The sequence below is a fragment of the Lotus japonicus genome, chromosome 3 (genome assembly GCF_012489685.1).
Source record: "Lotus japonicus ecotype B-129 chromosome 3, LjGifu_v1.2".
Taxonomy (NCBI): Eukaryota; Viridiplantae; Streptophyta; class Magnoliopsida; order Fabales; family Fabaceae; genus Lotus; species Lotus japonicus.
Window position 1 is genome coordinate 65,347,857 of NC_080043.1, and position 6,288 is coordinate 65,354,144.

Genomic DNA, 6,288 nt, shown 5'->3' on the forward strand with positions numbered 1-6,288 from the left:
ATATATATTTGACATTATGTTTGCAAATTTTTTTATTATTCATCATAACCGCTTTTACATCATACATTTTTTTCTTTTTCCTAAAATCCTAGAATGGAGGATCCCTCCTCATTCTTCTGCACTCCTGGCGCTGCTCTGACCTCTCCTTCTCCAGACGCTCCAGTGCATACTGGATGTTGTTGAGCCTGTCTTTTAGCTCATCCCTCTCCAGAATCTCTTCTGCAGTCTTGAGCTTCTTTTCCAAGATCTCTTTTTCTTCCAGCAGCTTTAGTTCAAGCTGGCTGAGTTCTTGCACCTCCTCCACGAAGGCAAGAAATTCCCTCAAGTCTCTCTTCAACTCTGGACGCAGGTCCTCCTCCAGCAGTGTCCGTGTTAGCTCTGAGATGGTTGTTGTACCCTCTGGATGCCTAATGTTGAGAAACAAGTCCTCCTCAAAGGCTCTCTTTCTCAGCTCCTCTAATGCGATCATGTATGATGCCATTTTTCTCTGGTATGATGTTGTGAAGCTTACCCCTCTCTCCAACGCTTTATATAGGCTTCACTTTCTCTCTGAAAGTTAATGCTCCTACAGTTTCTCGAGGTTAAGTTCTTGGTAACTGACCCTCCTCTTTACTCCCTTGGCCGGTGGTAAACGTTCTTCTCTTGCATTAACTCTTCTATTTATTTCGCCTAACTCTGATTCATGCATCGTTTTAATTTTCTTTAAACTTAGACCTTCTCTAAGGGGGAGTACCTTGTACTTCAAGCTAAGTTTTTCACACCCCAAGCTTTTTGCTTATGACAAAAAGGGGGGAGTAAACCCAGTTTTTAATGTGTAAGATGTGTTAGTGTGATTTATTTTTCTTTTGGAGAATTTAAGAGTTCCACCTTTATGACCATAGATGTGTCACTGGGCAAATACAAGGAATACATTTCACTTCCTCTGAAGTGATTCTAATTTGACTCTGATACCCAAGACTCTGATACCTTGTCCGTGACTCTGATTACTTATGCGCTCTGATTACTCTATTTTCATCTATGTCATAAGTTTTTCACTCTGAACTCTTATATCATTTAGCTCAGAATCTAGACTTTACTAATGTTTTCATCAAGTATTAGATTCAGGGGGAGCTAAGCTCAGAATCAAGCAGTGACTTGAATTCAGAATGAGCAAGATAAACTATTCACATCAGGATAAGTCTTATTCTATATCTCTAAACTCTGAGTGAATTCAGTTTAATGTTTAAGAATTGTTCATCAAAAATCTTAGTTTTGTCATCATCAAAAAGGGGGAGATTGTAAGATCAAGTTTTGATCTAGTAGTACAACTCTATGTTTTGATGATTACAAGTTAACCTTTTGATATGAACAATTGTGGTACTCTAACGTGTTTTTCTGAGTGTGCTATTTACAGACTCTGACCTCAACTCAATCTCACACAAATCAGAAGCACTGAGTATAAAGAGCGACCCAAGCAACGCTTTCGCATTCACCATGTTCAGTATGAACAGTGGAAAAGCTTCAGAAGTTCTGAAGTTATACAAACTCTGATGTGGACTCAGTCACTAGAAGTTCTGAAGATCCAGAAAGTCTGATAACCAAGAAATACTGAAGGCTCAGATATTCTGATGGTGTAGAAGACTCTGAAGATCCAGAAGCTGATTAGTGAAATTCTGATGTCCAGAAGCAAGATACTCTGAAGACCATGTACTTCCCTCTGAGTTCAGAATCAGAAGAAACAATGGTCAGAGGATCTGGGCTTTCCCTTTGACTCTGATCAACCGGCTTCACAAGTTCCAACATGAAGCTTTCTCCTGATCAGAAGTCTCCTAAGTTTAAAGGTCAAGTCGCTATCCAAGTACAAAAGCAACTGTACCTTCCTGACGACCTACCTAACAGTCTCAGACACAGCAGAAGCTGGATTTTCCAGAACTGCCCTCCAACGGTAGCATTTCCCATGCAACGCTCAACCCTAATCCTTGGAGTATATAAAGAGGCTGAAGACTGAAAGAAGCGGCTAGAAGCATTCACATACGCGCAAGACAAATTCAAATTCTTCTAAGCTTTCTTTCATCTGAAATTCATTGAGTTTACTATTAGCTTTTTAGAAGCAAATCTCTTGTAAACAATTCTTTGATAAACAGTTTGTTTAGTTCCTTTAGGAGATCAAGGTTGATCGGATCCTAGAGAAGACTAAGAGAGTGAATCTTAGTGTGAGCTAAGTCAGTGTAATTGTTAGTCACTTGTAGGTTTCAAGTGCAGTTGTAACTCTTACCTGATTAGTGGATTGCCTTCATTCTAAGAAGGAAGAAATCACCTTAACGGGTGGACTGGAGTAGCTTGAGTGATTTATCAAGTGAACCAGGATAAAATCCTTGTGTGCTTTTCTATCTCTTATCTTTAGCACTTAAGTTCTCGAAAGATTTGTCAAAATCTTTAAGGTGGAAGCTTTATCTTGAAAACGTTATTCAAACCCCCCCCCCTTTCTACCGTTTTTCATACCTTCAGCAATTACATAGGAAAAAGCTAATAAAACATAAGAATTTGTGTTTTACATGGCTCAAATATAGTTTTAAAGCCTTTGAGCTGTAAACATAATAAAAGAGGCTGCTAAATTCAGCTTGAGTAATTAGTAATACCACATGAGATGCAAAAGTCTTTGGTTTCTTCCACTTTAGAATCGCCATAGCCTTAAAAAGTCCTCTCATTTGTGTATTTCGGAGGTAGTTAGGTAGTCAATCCAAATAACTCACACCAAAAGAGATTGCCAATAGAAATCACCAGCAGGCAAAAAAATTGACACTTAGATCAATATGACAAAGATGATTACTAATAAGAGTTTACCTCTCTAAAGCGGTGTACAATTCAAGTACATTACTCTAAATCAGGACGAACACACATGCATGTTAACGCATATAAATGGGTCCAACAAATACTCCACCGCCATAGACATAGAGATTCAGCAGAAAGTTTCAAATATTCTAACACAATAAAATATAAACTCGGCGATGGGGTTGCAGAAGAATGGATAAAACTTTCAGCAATGTAAGGGATTATATATATATATCATAAGAATAGGAATAACCCCTTGCTGAAGTTGAAAGGCTGAGCAGTTATGTGGAGATATAGGGCCACTCATAACTGTTCTTGAAGAATTGGGGATTAACTGCTTTGTTGTCCAATCCTTCCAAATTCCAATAGCAAATTTAATGGTGAAATGTGTTATCGTAACCTCCAACGGAACCTTTAGGGCTCCTCTCACAGCAATAAAAGGTTAAGATCAAACAGAATGGAAGGTCAAGACTCAAGATTGATTCACTGTTTAGTTATTTCTAAATTTACGTAAATAACCATGGTCAAAATGTAGTGCATGTGCACTAACTTATTGAATTACTAATTTGCCATCATGGCTGCCAAAACTTCTGATGGAAACTAACTCAAGTCCAAAGACAGCCAGGAGTTGAGACGTTGAGTGAATGAAACTCGACCTATAACCTCCAGGCAATTTAACAATGTTAGATTATATCAATTAAATTTTATGATATGTGGATCTTAAGTATCTTAGATTATCTCTTAGCGTTAGTTTCCAAATTTCTTCTTATCTTGTTATTTGTTCTTAAACAATTAAGTATTCTACTGTTTAAAAAATAAACCACAAACCATGACATAATTCTAAAGTCCTTACCTTCAAGGGACTCAATTTCTGTTTCCATATTTAGATTAGATTGGCTTAATAGAGCAGAAAGAAAACAAACATGTTTCCATTCAAGTTTCACCCGTAGATCCCCAAGGTGGTTAGTTACACAAAATGCAGGCATGCTCATATTGATCTGCATTATACATGATAAAGAGAAGGCATAATAAGATTAACCATTATAACCCAAACCCCAAAACATAAGAAATAAGAGGGACCAAAGAAACAAAACAACCATCTTAAGAAGAAAAAATGAAGTAAATAATACATCAATACATGCAAAGAAAAAAACAGAACAACTATGATAAAGAGAACAAAATCAGCAAACTAATAAAAGAGCTCTTCCAATATTTGAAAAGTTCAACAATTCCTTGGCATTCTACACTCAAAACTTCATCAGATCCAATGCTATGGTTAATTTCATGCAGTGGCACAGGAATTTTTAACTTTATGTGAACAAAATAAAACATAAGTTCATTTGAGATTAAAACAAAAATCCCAAAATCAACTACAGCACAGGCAGCCACAATTATGCAGATGAAAAGTTGACTGTGTTTTATTTTTAGAGTGAAGAAAAAAGGTATAAATTAAGGAGAAGCACTTACAGAATTGTGAAGCCGCAAAGGGCTGCGATTTAGACACAATACCTGCGAAGAACAAAACACGATGAGGAAGAACATAAAGAAAAAGCATAAACATAATGAACATGCCTATAGTGCACATACAGAACAATGAAGCAAGGAATCTGTGAAGAACAAAAAAGAAGTGAAAGGAAAATCAAAGCTAAGGAAACCATATAAATAACCAATTGAAGGGAAATCCAGAAGATCGCACCTCTACGCTACAGGAGCATTGCCAGAGCGACATTCACGGGATATTTCCCTAAACCCTACATGAGCGCAGCAGAGTAAGAAGAGCGGATTCACAAATAGGGATAAAATGGAGGAGAAGAAGATTTTTATCACCTGCTGAGCGAATCTCGCAGTCGAGCGGACCGTCGCCGGGACCGGAGCCACGATCGCTCAATCCCACACCACACACAGTTCCTAATGGACGGAACATATTCCTCAGTTCGCCATCTACCTATCTCCCCTACCTCGCACGCCGCTGGTTTGCCCTCAAGGCTGCAGAAACTTTGCTTTTATATATATTATAGATTATAGATAGATTATAGATTATAGATAAATAGATTATAGATAGATAGATTATAGATGTCCCGTAATGAAGAAATTCATAAAGAAATTCGTGTGGGGTGACACAATCAAACATTTAATTCTATTTCATACCTGCTTATGCATGCACTGGTTATTATGACTGTCCGGTTATTCCAGCGGGTATACTCGCTGAAAGTTGTGATTAACAAGTCTTTTTTTTTTAATAGAGTGATAAACAAGTCAAATTGATATAAAATCAACATTTAATTCTATTTCATACCTGCTTGCTAGTATATATACGATATTCGTTTTTTTTCAAATATTTTAAAGTACTAATTCCAAATGGAAATAATTTCAATCCTTAATAATAATAAATAACATTAAAATGATCTAAATTTGTTAACTCAAGTAATCATACAATTATGAAATTATTTATTTATTACCATATATCTATAAATAAATTTTCTCAAGTTATTGCTAATTAATGTTTTTAGTAATTAATATTTTAACAATATAAGGTCTTACTTTCAAAAAAAAAAACAATACAAAGTCTCTGTCAACAGTTTTTATTATAGAATGCACATTAATTAATACAATTAATAATATAAGATCTCACACCGATTCTTAAATAATATCTATCAATCTATAAATATAATAAAGGAGAAATTTTTGCAACCTTGAGAGTAGAATAGTAATTCAACAATTTATTACACTATATTTAAAATTTGACTATGGTCATTTTGGTAAAAATGCAAATTATTCTCTCAGATTCAACCACAGCCGTCCGTTTTATAACAATCTCATTGCCTTTTTGCATTCATGCATTCACTAAACTTAATTGTAAAAATCAATGCTCTCATTTATAGGGGATCCTAAGAACCTTTTAAGAGACCTTCAATATTCTTCAGTTTTTTCGACCTTAAATATTCTTCAGTTTTTTAGACCTTCAATCTTCTTCCGTTTTTTAGACCTTAAATCTTCTTCAAAGATTAAACTACAAGTATAAATACTCTTTTCCTCCATACTTTTTTTTGCCGGTTTTCTTACCTTTACTTTTGCTTCTTATTTGGTTTAAGTAGATTCGGTCATTGACACTTCAAGCTTTATCAAAATCCCAAATGGTGAATGCTCTTTCACTGTATCTTTTTCTTTTTTTTCTTCTATTTTATAATTCCTTTGTCTTTTGCCAATTTTTTAAAAAGTAAGTGGGTCTGTCAACGCTTGAGCTTCTAATTTTGAATATCATAATTTGATTTTTGTTAATTTCAGGTTTAAACTGTGTGAGTGGAGAAGAGGATAAATGAGATTGTCCTGAGGGAACAAGGAAAGCAAGACAAATGTGTAAAGAAATCATGATTTGTAAGTTAACTAATAAATTTGTATTTCTTCCCTTTAAAATGTAGTTTTATTTAAACATTCATGCTTGGATTTACAAATTGCTATTTTTTTGGGTGAGGACTC